We start from the raw sequence: 15405 nt of genomic DNA on the forward strand, positions 1-15405 counted from the left end.
AATCAAGATGAACATGGAAGACCGCGAGAAGACTTCCTTCATTACACCTTGGGGCACGTTTTGCTACAGGGTAATGCCTTTTGGACTCAAGAATGCGGGTGCCACCTACCAACGAGCGATGGTGACATTATTCCACGATATGATCCACAAAGAAATTGAGGTCTACGTGGATGACATGATCGCAAAGTCAAAAGACGAAATGAACCATATCCAATATTTGAGAAAATTATTCAACCGGCTTCGCAAATATCAGCTTAAGCTAAATCCTGCTAAGTGTACTTTCGGAGTCCGGTCGGGTAAGCTTCTCGGGTTCATCGTCAGTGAAAAAGGCATAGAAGTGGACCCCGATAAAGTAAAGGCAATAATGGAAATGCCTCCTCCTAAAACTGAGAAAGAGATAAGAGGATTCCTTGGCAGGGTGAACTATGTTGCAAGGTTCATCGCACAATTGACTGACACGTGCAAGCCAATATTCAAGCTGTTGCGCAAGAATCATTCAGAAACTTGGGGTGAGGATTGTCAACAAGCTTTCAACAAAGTCAAACAGTGCTTGGCCAATCCACCAGTATTGGTGCCGCCTGTCGAGGGAAGGCCATTAATCCTCTATCTAACTGTGCTTGATGAGTCCATGGGAGCCGTGCTAGGGCAACAGGACGAAACAGGGAAAAAAGAACGAGCCATCTACTACTTGAGCAAGAAATTTCTAGATTATGAGACACGCTACACGCCATTAGAAAAGACATGCTGTGCGTTAGCGTGGGCAACACAAAGGCTCAGGCAGTACATGATTAGGCATACTACTTGGTTGGTTTCCAAAATGGATCCAATCAAGTACTTGTTCGATAAGCCAATAATCACTGGGAGAATTGCCCGATGGCAAGTACAATTATCAGAATTCGACATCATACATGTCACACAAAAGGCCATCAAGGGCAGTACCCTAGCTGATTACCTAGCACATGGGCCGACCAACGATTATCAATCCCTTCAGGATGATTTCCCCGATGAGCATATAATGAGTATACAACATGAAGAACCAAAAGATGATGCGTGGACCATGTATTTTGATGGAGCCTCCAACATGCTTGGACAAGGGATTGGGACAGTGTTAATCTCCCCACAAGGAAAGCATATCCCCTTAACGGCAAGACTCAACTTCGACTGTACAAATAACATGGCCGAATACGAGGCTTGCACGTTAGGAATTCAAGCGGCTATCAACAATGGTATCCTCAAACTCAAAGTATTTGGGGATTCGGCTCTAGTTATCCATCAGCTACGAGGTGACTGGGAAGTCCGAAATCCTAAACTAATACCATATGTTGAGCATATCAAAGATTTGACACAATTCTTTCAAAGTGTCATCTTTGAATACATTCCAAGGGAGGAAAATCAGTTTGCCGACGCTCTTGCTACACTCTCATCAATGTTCGCCTTGGATAGTGAGCATGAAATGCCTGTTATAAATATCCGGCGGCATAATAAGCAAGCGTTCTGCTTTCTGATAGATGAAGCTATTGATGATCATCCATGGTTCCATGACATCAAACAGTATTTGACAAAGGGGAAATATCCTGATATGGCCAGTGATAATGACAAAAAAAATATCCGGAGAAGAGCCATGGGATTTCTGCTAATCGGCAAAACCCTCTACAAGAAAAATTATGACTCGGTCTTGTTAAGATGTGTAGACCAAGCCGAGGCTCAAAACTTGATCAAAGAAGTACATGAGGGGGTTTTCGGTACCCATATTCCCGGGCCCGCAATGGCTAAAAAGATCCTCAGAGCAGGATATTATTGGTCGACCATGGAAAAGGATTGCCACCAATACGTGCGAAAATGCCACAAATGTCAAGCATACGCCGATAACATCCATGTTCCGCCAACTCCACTCAACGTATTGGCTTCACCTTGGCCATTCTCAATATGGGGCATGGATGTTATTGGACCCATCGAGCCAAAGGCATCCAATGGACACAGATTCATCCTTGTGGCCATTGACTATTTCACCAAATGGGTAGAAGCGGCATCGTATGCTCACGTGACCCGAAAGGTGGTAACATCCTTCATCAGGAAGAATATTATATGCAGATACGGTATTCCCGACAAGATCATCACTGATAACGGATCCAATTTGAATAACAAGATGGTGGAAGAACTGTGCCAAGAGTTCAAAATCCAACACCATAACTCTTCCCCATATCGACCAAAGATGAATGGGGCAGTCGAGGCAGCCAACAAAAACATCAAGAAGATAGTACAAAAGATGGTTGTCTCATTCAAAGACTGGCATGAGATGCTACCCTTCGCTCTCCATGGATACAGGACTTCAGTGCGCACGTCCACAGGAGCTACTCCGTTCTCCCTTGTTTATGGGATGGAGGCAGTTCTACCCGTCGAGGTCGAAATACCTTCTCTAAGGGTAATCATGGAAGCGAAACTTTCCGAGGCAGAATGGGTTCAAAGCCGGTATGACCAATTGAACCTTATTGAAGAAAAGCGGCTGAACGCCATATGCCATGGTCAAGCCTATCAAAGGAAGATCAAAAAGGCTTTTGACAAGAAAGTCCACCCTCGAGTCTACCATGAGGGAGAGCTGGTGATGAAGAAATTACTACCAGCCCAAAAGGACAAAATCGGAAAGTGGGCCCCAAATTACGAAGGACCATACGTGGTGAAACGAGCCTTCTCCGGAGGAGCATTGATCCTCACAAACATGGATGGAGAAGAACTTCGATACCCAGTCAACGCTGACGTGGTAAAGAAGTACTACGCTTGAAGACGTTGCTTGCACAGGCCCGCTAGGATGAAAACCCGAAAAGGGCGTCCTAGGCAAAAGTTAGGGCAAAATAAAAGCCCGCCAATACAAGGGTATTAGGCAAAACAAAGGCAAAATTATCCCCGCTAGGATACGTCCTAGGCAAAAATTAGGGGCAAAAGAATAAGATGTAAAAACGAAGCAAGCAACGGTCACTTGAACCGAAAACCGAAAGGCGGTTCAAGCAATTATCTTCTAGAAGCAAGCATCTTGCAGCATTTACACTCCTGGCTCAGGCATCTCACCCAAAGCAATTAGGGGAACGGGAAGAGCAGCAATCACAGATGTAATTGTTTAAGCCAAAATGTATATAGCCTACCCTGGCCAGCCATTCTTCAGAAAATCCCTCTGTAAATCTTTCTGTAAAAATATTTGAAAATCAATAAAATATCCATTTGTTTCTTTTCTCTCTTGACCATGTGATTATGCCTTTAAATTGATGTTTCAAAAATTGTATGAAACTCTGTTAATAATCGGTCAATAAAGAAAATTGGAGGGGTTCCTATGAAATCCGTAATCTCCTGCATAAAGGCTCATAAAAATACTCCCTCGCGTCAACGACAGAAAGTCCTCCAAAAAAGAGGAGGATAGGGAGAGCCATACACTTTTCTAAACAAAAGAATAAAAAATACAAACTTGCATCGCGTGCATCACACACATTAGTTGCACATTCAAAAGACCTTACCATGAGGCAATTGCATAAAATAGAAAAAATAGAAAATTGCTTGTGTATGACAGCAGTCAACAAAAGCCGAAAACGAAAAAGGCGAGGATATAGAAAATCCAACAAACAGCTTGTACAGAATAATCGAGCCTGGAGAGGCTCGCAGAAATAATACTCCCCAAAGGGAACCTCAGCTCATGAAGCCAATATCCAACAAGAGCTTTCAAAGCAAGATCGTCAAAATCTCCCAAAGGAAGTACGATCATCCAAGTAATATCTCCAAGTCAAAGGACTTCAGACTTCCTCAGTGGAAAGTAGCTCTCCGACTCAGGCATTGAGTGAGGCTAAGCCTGTAGAGGCTTCCTAAATAATACTCTCCCGATCAGACAGAATAATTGAGCCTGGAGAGGCTCGCAGAAAGAATACTCCCTTCAGAATATCTGAGCCTGGAGAGGCTCGCAGAAAGAATACTCCCTCAGAATAATTGAGCCTGGAGAGGCTCGCAGAAACAATACTCTTCCTTCAGAATAGTTGAGCCTAGAAAGGCTCGATTCCCCAGAGATATCTCAAGCTTACACTCACGGGTCAAATTCCCCAGTGAAAGCTATCAGAATGCGATCAGCGAAATCCCCAAAGGAGGCCTGATCATCCAAGAAAAGTGTCTAAGGACTTTAAACTTCCCCAATGGAGGATAGTTTTCCAACTCAAAAGCGATGAGTGAAGCTAAGCCTGAAGAGGCTTTCTAAATAATACTCTAGGATGAATAAAAACTTCAAATCCCCAATCGCCTACTAAAGAGGCATCTCTTCAAAAGGAAGACCAATAAACTATTCCCCAAGTGGAATTTGGCCCTCAGCCTAACAAATGAACGTCAAGATGATCTGCCTAACAAAAGAGGCCAATCAACATCAATCCCCAGTGGATGATCGCCTATCCAAGAGGCATCCCCACAAAAGGGGAAGAAAATCAAAAAGATTAATAAAATTCCCCAAGCGGAATTTGGCATCCCGCCAAAACATCGAACATCAAGACTATCTGCCTAACAGAAGAGGCCAGTCAAAAAATCAACATGTCAACATCCCTAGCGGATAACAGCCTACACAGAGGCTACAAAACCAGAAAAGTCAAAAAGAGTCACCCGAATAAGGATAACCGGGATACTCCACCAATGTCGACAGGACGTCAGCCAAACATAAGGCATCGCTCATTTCAAAAAGAGCATCTTTGTGTCTACACCCCAAGGAAACAGAAATTCCTCAATGGGCACCAACCATACAATGCAAAGTTGGGACACAAGAACCTATGAGTAACTGCACATCCCCGAGACGGATCCCTGCGTTATCCAGCCCTCAGCGGCATCAAAATCAAAATCAAACCGTCGAAACAGCATCGTGGACTGTGGAGACAAATCAATCACAGATCCCTGGAGAGGGCAAACTCGCCATGCCGAAGTGAACAGAAACACGGAGGCAGACCCTGGAGAGGGCAAACTCACTTTGCCAAAGTGATCAGAAACACGGAGGCAGACCCTGGAGAGGGCAAACTCAGTACCGAAGTGTTCAGAAAGCACGGAGGTATGCAACTTTCGGCTCGGGCGGCGAGTAAAGTTGTATCTGGAGAGACAGTACTCACAGCTTCCGGCTAGGGCGTCTAGTGAAGCTACCCTGGAGAGGGCAAACTCAGTACCGAAGTGTTCAGAAAGCACGGAGGTATGCAACTTTCGGCTCGGGCGGCGAGTAATGTTGTATCTGGAGAGACAGTACTCACAGCTTCCGGCTAGGGCGTCTAGTGAAGCTACCCTGGAGAGGGCAAACTCAGTACCGAAGTGTTCAGAAAGCACGGAGGTATGCAACTTTCGGCTCGGGCGGCGAGTAAAGTTGTATCTGGAGAGACGGTACTCACCCTGGAGAGGGCAAACTCAGTACCAAAGTGTTCAGAAAGCACGGAGGTATGCAACTTTCGGCTCGGGCGGCGAGTAAAGTTGTATCTGGAGAGACGGTACTCACCCTGGAGAGGGCAAACTCAGTACCAAAGTGTTCAGAAAGCACGGAGGTACGCAACTTCCGACTCGGGCAGCGAGTGAAGTTGTACTCACAGCTTCCAGCTAGGGCGTCTAGCGAGGCTAACCTGGAGAGGCTACTCAACCAATTTTCCACCGGAAGACGCTACAAGTCAGAAGGTTGGCACATCACCCGGACAATTGGGTCAACTCCTTTACTTGTCAACCGGTAAACTAAAAAGCCGTTTGACCAAGTAAAGGAGGGGGCAGCTGTAGACCCCTAAAATTGTCCGGGTCGGAAATAAAGCTTGAAGACTCTCGAAGACTGAAGAAGGATCAGCCAGAAGGACTTCCAGAAGGCCCAAGGAGGGTTCTCTATAGGTCTAAGAGGTCTTAGGATAGCTAAAAATAGAAAATAGGAGGAATTGGGACCAATACGGGCTGCTTGGGGACCAGTACGGCCTGTATTGAAGTTTTGAACTTCAATACGGCCGTACTGGACTCAATACGGCCGTATTGAAGATTTGTGAACTTCAATACGGCCGTATTGAGTTCAATACGGCCGTATTGAAGAACAAATTCTCAATACGGGCCGTATTGACCCCAGCGCCCGTATTGCTCCTATTTCCTATAAATATGGCGTCATTTGACGTCAATACACACTTTTCAACCATTTCTTGACTCTCTTATTGAGTGTTCTGGGGTTTTTGAGCAGTGCTCTGCCTTAGGAACCTCTCTGGGAGTCAGGACCGGTTAAATCCTCGAGTTCTGAGCGCTTTGCTTGAGTCTCGGATTTAACCGAAGGGGAAATCTTTTTGATTCCCTTAGTCAAAAATTTTCTTCGAGGAGAGTGTCGAGCGAGCTTGTAGAGGGAAGGAGCGCCGCAAAGCCTCCTAGCATTTATTGAGATTTATAAAAGCACGCCCCAAGAGGTTTTCTTTAATTCCCTCCTTTTACTGCTTTCTGTGTGTTTAATTTAAGCATCATGTAGATATTTAAAATAATAATCGTTCATAAATAAAAGGGGTAATTTAGTAATTTTGTGCTATTATTTGTAAAATAATCCGTCATAGGGAACCCGTTAGGGGCGCTGTGGGGTGCTAACACCTTCCTCACGCGTAACCGACTCCCTTACCCGACTCTGGTTATAATGGCCGAAGTCGATTTTTGAAATCGATTGCCTTAACTTCTTTTTCCAATGTTTTGAGTAAAACATTGGTGGCGACTCCACGAACCCTCCCTTTTTACAAAAACCACTAATCCATGGAGGGTCCCGCTTGGGATTAAATTGGATTGGTGAGACTCTTTCAATAATAAATTGGATAAGATCGACGAGGTCTCAGTTTGAGAACAAGTCTTTCTAACAATCCAATACATTTTCAAACAAAAAATAAAAAGAGAGCTCGACCGTCTTCGCGACCGCCGAGGCCCGTTTGGGCCGGTGGCGACAGGAGGTTCGGGCACTTCCTAAAGCTTGTGAAGGAAGCTTGAGGAACCAAAGCAAAGTTGGAGAACTTTGCTAGAAAACCTAGGAGAGAACTCTCTACGGTTTTATGACTCTTGAGTGGGAGAGAAATTCAGATTTTATTTCTCAAATTTTTCAAAAGTGAGTACAAGTGTAGGAAAATCAAATATATAGGGTAAGGTAGCTTGTAGGAGAAGCTAACCTTAACCATGGTTCACTAGGAACCATGGTAGGGTTATCTTAAACTCCCACGGTTTAGCTAGCTTCTAGGAGAAGCTAACCTTGACCATGGTTCATTTAGGAACCATGGTAAGGTAAGCTAACCTTGCTTGAGTTTAGAAGCTTGCAAGACAAGCTTCAAACTCAAGAAGGAATGCTTGAGAAATTCGGCCAAGGAGAAGGAACAAGCTAGGCGGCCCATGGTTCAAAATGCTCCTTGAATTAATTTGAAAATCTTTGATTTGGTTTAGTTAGGTTCATCATTTGATGATGAAACCTAGCTAAATCAAATCTATGAAAAATTAGGAGCAAAATGAGTCCAATATGTAAAATTTTGCCTAGGCCCAACTCAAGCCCAATTTCTAAGCACACCCTCAAGCATTGCTAAATGTCACCCCCTTTTCCCTACTGAAAAAATACAAAATGAAAGTATCAACTAGGGAGGTTAAATGGAGCTAAACTCTCCAAGTATCCTACCTTAAAAACAATATACAATCACTAGGAAAAAGCAAGTAAAGTGCCTCACAAATACAAAGGCAAAATAACCTATACAAAATACTATGCATAAACTGTACAATATAAACAAATAGAACTAAGGCCTTCTCTTCATGATAGAGCATTCCAAATGAAGATTACCTTGGGCCTGACAAGCCCATTAGTCTTCTCAATATCCAGCTCTTCCTGTATCCTCCTAGCCATAGCTCTAGTCACTGGGCCCTTGGCCCATGGTGTATCATCCCCTCCTTCTTGAGAAGGATTTGTTCTCAAATCTGTAGGCTCTTCTTCCTCATCATAACCTGCAAAGGGAATAAGATCACTTATATTAAAAGTGTTACTTACTCCATAATCACTGGGAAGATCTAACCTGTAAGCATTATCATTAATTCTTTGGAGGACTTGGAAGGGACCATCTCCTATTGGGTTGAGTTTTGACTTTCTTTGAGAAGGAAACCTTTCCTTTCTCAAGTGAAGCCAAACCCAATCCCCTTCCTAAAAAATGAGGGCTTTCTTTCCCTTGCTTCTATCTAAAGCAGTTCTTTCATTTTGTTGTTGTATCTGAGTTTTAACCTTCTCATGCAATTTTTTAACAAATTCAGCCCTAGATACCCCTTCTTTATGAAAATAATGAGAAGAATCTGGTAGGGGTATTAGGTCTAAAGGAGTAAGAGGGTTAAAACCATATACAACCTCAAAAGGTGAGATTTTGGTAGTCTTATGGACTACCCTGTTATAAGCAAATTCAATGTGGGGCAAGTACTCATCCCAAGACTTATGATTACCCTTAAGGACTGCCCTTAACATTGTAGATAGGGATCTATTAACTACTTCTGTTTGCCCATCAGTTTGTGGGTGGCAAGTAGTAGAGAAAAGCAATTTAGTTCCTAGCCTACTCCAAAGAGTTTTCCAGAAATGGCTAAGGAACTTAGTATCCCTATCTAAAACAATAGTTTTGGGTAGACCATGAAGTCTAACCACTTCCTTGAAGAAGAGTCTTGCTATGTTTCTTGCATCATCTATTTTGTGGCAGGGTATAAAGTGGGCCATTTTACTAAATCTGTCTACTACCACAAAAATAGAATCCATGCCACTCTGGGTCTTGGGCAAGCCCAAAATAAAATCCATACTGATATCAACCCATGGAGAGTTAGCAACAGGCAAGGGTGTATAGATGCCATGAGGCATTACTTTAGACTTTGGGCCTAAACCTCTCAACATCCCTTCTCATATGGGGCCAAAAGAATTTTTCTTTTAGAAAACTTAGAGTCTTTTCAACTCCAAAGTGCCCCATGAGACCACCCTCATGACTTTCTTGAACAAGGAGTTTTCTTATAGATCCTTGGGGTATACAAATTCTTCCCTCTTTATAGAAGTACCCCTCAGAAATATAGAAACCTCCTTGAGGCTTTGCTAAGCATTGGGTATAATTTTCTTTGAATTTGAGATCATTAGTATACAATTCCTTAATGTGATTAAATCCCAAGATTTGAGATCCAAGGGAGACTAACAAAGTGTGTCTCCTAGAAAGGGCATCAGCCACAACATTATTTTTCCCTTTCTTGTATTTAATCACATATGGGAATTGTTCTAAGAACTCTACCCACTTAGCATGCCTTTTGTTTAGCTTGCCTTGGCCCCTCAAATATTTAAGTGACTCATGGTCACTATGAATGACAAACTCTTTGGGAATAAGGTAATGTTCCCAAGTTTGAAGGGCCTTAACCAAAGCATAGAGCTCTTTGTCATAGGTAGGATAGTTAAGGGAGGCACCTTTGAGTTTTTCACTGAAATATGCAATAGGGTGCCCACCCTGTAACAAAACCGCCCCTATGCCAACTCCAGAGGCATCACATTCTAACTCAAAAGTTTTTGAAAAATTTGGTAGAGCTAGAAGTGGTGCATGGGTAAGCTTATGCTTCAAGGTTATGAAGGCATTTTCTTGTTTCTCTCCCCATATAAATTCCACATTCTTCTTGACTAGATCATTCAATGGGGAGGCTAGTGTGGAGAAATTAGGAACAAACCTCCTATAGAAGCTTGCCAAACCATGGAAGCTCCTAATATCTCCAACACTTTTAGGAGTGGGCCATTCTTGGATGGCCTTGATTTTCTCGGGGTCCACATGAACCCCTTTTTTACTAATTATAAACCCTAGGAAAACAACATTATCTACACAAAAAGTACATTTTTCTAAATTTCCAAAAAGTTGATTTTTCCTAAGAATATCAAAAACTTGCCTTAAGTGTCCTATGTGATCACTTAGGCTCCTACTATATATGAGGATGTCATCAAAATAAACTACAACAAATCTACCTATACAATCCCTAAGGACATGATTCATGAGATGCATGAATGTACTAGGAGCATTGGTGAGCCGAAAGGGCATCATTAACCACTCATATAATCCAAACTTGGTCTTGAAAGCGGTTTTCCATTCATCTCCTTCTTTGATTCTAATTTGATTGTATCCGCTTTTAAGATCAACTTTAGAAAATATGATGGCTCCATGAAGCTCATCTAACATGTCATCAAGCCTAGGAATGGGGTGTCTATACTTCACAGTGATGTTGTTGATGGCTCTACTATCACAACACATTCTCCTCTTGCCATCTTTCTTTGGAACCAACAACACTGGAACAGCACAAGGACTTAAGCTCTTTCGAACCCAGCCCTTCTCCAACAACTCTTGGACCTGAGACTCAATTTCTTTAGTTTCTTGGGGGTTGGTCCTATAGGCAGGCCTATTAGGTAGGCTAGCCCCAGGCACCAAATCAATTTGATGTTCTATTCCTCTAGAAGGAGGAAGGCCCATTGGACCTTCGGGAGGAAATAGATCATCAAATTCTTTTAAAAGTGTTTTTACCCCCTTAGGTAAAGTCTCATGTCCACTAGATGTGGCAGTGCAAGAAAGAGTTCCTTTACAGAGAAGGATATAAGAGGGTTGTTGAATCAAGAGGTTTTTTTTTGAAGAATTGTTTTCTTGAGCAACAACCTCTAGGGAGGGAACTCCTTTTTCCCTAGATTCCTCTCTATCCTTATGTTTCACAGACTTTTTTTTTCACTCTTTTCTTCTTTTTTTTTAAACCTTTTATCACTATCTCTTTTTAGTTTCATTTGTGCTTGATCCTCAGCCACCTGTTGAGGAGAAAGAGGATGAAGCACAAATTTCTTTTCCCTATGAGTAAAGGTAATCTCGTTAGTAAGGCCATTATGCATGGTTTTCTTATCAAATTTCCATGGCCTTCCTAATAAGATATGACAAGCTTCCATTGGTACTACATCACATAGCACTTCATCTTCATAATTCCTAATAGAAAGCTTGACCTTTACTTGTTGGTCAACTGCTAAGTCACCATCCTCATTAATCCAATGGAGTTGATAAGGCTTAGGATGGGGACTAGTAGTTAAGCCCAACTTCTCAACCAGCCTAGTGCTACAACTGTTGCACCATGAACCACTATCAACAATGAGAGAACATGCATTGTTTGAAACTTTGCATCTAGTATGAAAAGTGTTCTCTCTTTGTGATAGAGTATCACTAGGTTGGTTGTTGAGGAGTCTCCTAATCAATAAGAGCTCCCCTTCATAAGGAAAAGTAGACTCTACACCTTTCTTTTGATCACTTGCTTCTTCCTCACTATTACTAGAGGAAGTAGTAGCCTCATCTTGGCTACTATAAATGTCATGCCCCCTCATGATCATGACCTTCTTTGTGGGGCATTGGGAGGCAATGTGGCCTCTCCCTAAACATTTAAAGCACTTAATGTCACTAGTCCTAGAACTAGTGTGTGTAGTGTCCTTTCCTTTTCCTTTTTCTTTTTCTATGGCTAGATTCTTGGAGGGTTCAAAAGTTTTCTTCTTTTCAAAAGTTTTTCCCTCCTTCTTGGAATCTTTCTTTAGAAATGAAGAGTTGGAGCTATTTTTGTAAGATTTCCTCATTCTTTGTTGTTCTACCCTTACACAAAGTTGGACCAAGTCATTTAGGTCCCTGTAGGGTAGTAGCTCCACTTGGTCTCTTATTTCTAAATTAAGACCACTTAAGAATCTAGCTACAGTAGTAGCTTCCTCTTCCCTAATACAAGCCCTCATCATTAAAAGCTCCATTTGTTGCCTGTACTGTTCTTCAGACATATCTCTTTGTTGGAGCCTTTGGAGCTTATTCATAAGCTCCCTCCCATAGTAGGTGGGAATGTGCCTCCTTCTCATTGCACTTTTGAGATCATTCCAATATTGAATTGGAGGATCATTGTGGAGGCGTCTCTCTCTTTCTAGGGTTGTCCACCAATACATGGCATGCCCTTGGAAGCTAAGGGCAGCCAAAGAGACTTTTCTCTCTTCACTTACCTTGTGGCAAGCAAAGAGTTGCTCAACCTTCATTTCTGATGTGAATCTGATGGGAGCACTCAAAGGACTTGGAGGACCAATGACTAGGGTTTTCTTAGTGGGTGTTTTTAGTACTTGTAATTAGTAAATAAAGGCCTAAAACTCTTGTTAAAGTGGCTGCCAACTCTTGTTTGGGCTGCACCACTTATTGGGCTAGTTATTAGGCAAGTTGTTTTTAGTTAAATAAGGTCCAAAACCTTTGGGATGAATCAGCCATGAGGCATACCAAAGGGTGCACGAATTTAGCATGTGTTTTTAATGTTTTGTCATTAGTGGTCATAATTGTTAGGCTTAGTGAAGTTCAACAATTGCCCACTAAAGTGAGTTTTTTTAATGTTTTGTCATTAGTGGTCATAATTGATAGGCTTAGTGGAGTCCATTAATTGCCCACTAATGTAAGTGAAAGGTGTTGGTTGTAAGCTATATAAGCTGCCCATTGGGATGAATAAAAATCATATCAGAATTTGAGTTTTATTAACTGAGAGTGATTCTCCAATTGTTCTTGAGTGATTCAAGAATTTGGGCATATCAAAGGATCATCCACAATTCTTTGTGTGAAGCCTTCCTTGGAAGAGTGATTCTTCCTCCATTCCTTTACCGTTTCCTTCCCTCCATTTCTTGCATCTAATTTCCTTCCCTACATTCCAGAAATTAAGTCTAAGATTTTGAACCCAAAAGATCCTTTTTCAACTCTGGTGCAATTAGGAATCATATCATTTGGTATCAGAGCTTCGGCTCTGGGTTTGAATGGAAATGGAAATTTACTATACAAGATGTTTGGTTGACGACTCTCTGTTTTTGGTCGCAGTAGATGAATTCAATTTCAAAAATGTTGTGAGCAGCAGGGCGGTTGAGAAATTATGTCTGCCCACTACAAATGGACAAGCAATGATTAAATTCTCTATTGGAAAATATGAAGATGAAGTTCTTTGTGATATTGCCCCCATGGAGACATGCCATATGTTATTAGGGAGGCCATGGTTGTACAATAAAATTATAAATCCTGAACGACCTTCTATTTCTTTTGTGCATGGTGGACGAAGGATTAAGTTGATATGTCTATCATCCGACGCTGTACATGAGGATCAACTGAAATTGAAAATAAAGATCGCAAAAGAAAGAGAAGAGAAAATGAGAGAAGAAGATGAGATACATAGAGAGGAATATGACAACTCTAACGTTACATTTTCTTCTTTTGATGTGTCAAATATACAGGAACAGGAACACAAGTTTTCTTGTTTGAAGAAGCATGTCAACATCATTCCTAATGCACCTTTATACATTCTGCCCACCTCTCAAAATAAAATTCAAGAGACCTTGGACCTGGAAGATGAAGTTGATTTATTGTTTGAAGTTACTATTTTCCAAAGCTGCCACTTGAATGGGATTCAATTCCTATTCATTGAGTATGTTTGTGGTTATGAGTTTGAAGAGGTTTTATTTGTTTCGTTGATGATTAATAACTTACCAACAGGTGAAGCTAGAGATGGATACAAGCGAGATGTCTTCGACCCAGGAGGAAGCATTTGTGTTTCGGCAGTAGTTACTGAATTAAATAAATTAGGAAATAAATAAAGTTTTAAGATTCGGGACGAATCTCCTCAAAGAAGGAGGGTATGATGTGAATCTGATGGGAGCACTCAAAGGACTTGGAGGACCAATGACTAGGGTTTTCTTAGTGGGTGTTTTTAGTACTTGTAATTAGTAAATAAAGGCCTAAAACTCTTGTTAAAGTGGCTGCCAACTCTTGTTTTGGCTGCACCACTTATTGGGCTAGTTATTAGGCAAGTTGTTTTTAGTTAAATAAGGTCCAAAACCTTTGGGATGAATCAGCCATGAGGCATACCAAAGGGTGCACGAATTTAGCATGTGTTTTTAATGTTTTGTCATTAGTGGTCATAATTGTTAGGCTTAGTGGAGTTCAACAATTGCCCACTAAAGTGATTTTTTTTAATGTTTTGTCATTAGTGGTCATAATTGATAGGCTTAGTGGAGTCCATTAATTGCCCACTAATGTAAGTGAAAGGTGTTGGTTGTAAGCTATATAAGCTGCCCATTGGGATGAATAAAAAATAGATCAGAATTTGAGTTTTATTAACTGAGAGTGATTCTCCAATTGTTCTTGAGTGATTCAAGAATTTGGGCATATCAAAGGATCATCCACAATTCTTTGTGTGAAGCCTTCCTTGGAAGAGTGATTCTTCCTCCATTCCTTTACCGTTTCCTTCCCTCCATTTCTTGCATCTAATTTCCTTCCCTACATTCCAGAAATTAAGTCTAAGATTTTGAACCCAAAAGATCCTTTTTCAACTCTGGTGCAATTAGGAATCATATCAATTTCCCAATCTAAATATGCCTCCACATCATCTTTTCCAAAAAATTGTGGGAGGTCAACTTTGACTTCCCTAGGCTTGGGTGTCCTTCTAGGAGTATGTTGGTAGTGATCCCCTTGATTCATGCTTTCATTAGGGGATGTGTATTGGGAATGTGAGCTCCTACTCTTTTTCCTATGTTTCTTCATATCTTCTTTTAATTTTTCTTCCTCTTGCCTTAAAATTCTCAATTCTTCCTTTAAATAAGCAAGTTGTCCTTCTCTTTCAATTCTTTCCTTCTCTCTTTGAATGGACTCTTGCTTTTTCCATAGTTTAAGTGATTTGAGCTCTTTAGTGATGTAAGAAAGACTTTTTGGAGAGCCATCACTTTCACTATTGGAGGAATTTTGAGACATTTTAATTCAAGAGATTTTTTGACACAAAAATAGTTTTTATGAAAATAAGATTTTTTTGAAGGGCTTAGACTTGGCACTTGGAGGTCTAAGAGTACAAATTGAACTTTGGAGGGAGGTGAGCTACTAAAGAGCCACTTAATAACCAAGCCTCTTCAAGTAAAAATCTCTAAACCCCCTTGTACTTTTGTCTTGCACAAAACAATTTTCACAAAGAACTTTTCTTAAAGGAAAAATAACAAGCAAGTGCCTATGTGTACAATTTATATATTGCTTGAAAACATAAAGAGCAAGAAAACTTAAATTGCTTAAAAACTTAAATGATTGAAAACGTAAATTGCTTGAAAACTTAAAGACAAGAAACTTAAACTAGGCGTGTAAAGCAATTAAACCTAGGTGAGAGCTTGAAAGGCACCAAAGACCTTCAAGGACCCTCTCACAAGTACTACACGTAAATTTACTATAAGAACTCTTAAGGAGAGATGGAGATACACCAAAGGCACTCCAAGACACTCCTTAATAAAAGGCCTTGTACAAAAATTTGAAAATTAAAATTTACAAGAAAATGAAATTCAAACTTTCTTCAAATGAAATGCAAATTCACACTCCAAATGAAATGTAAATTCACACTCAA

The sequence above is a fragment of the Cajanus cajan genome, chromosome 5, assembly GCF_000230855.2.
Source record: "Cajanus cajan strain Asha chromosome 5, NIPB_CcT2T_4, whole genome shotgun sequence".
Lineage (NCBI taxonomy): Eukaryota > Viridiplantae > Streptophyta > Magnoliopsida > Fabales > Fabaceae > Cajanus > Cajanus cajan.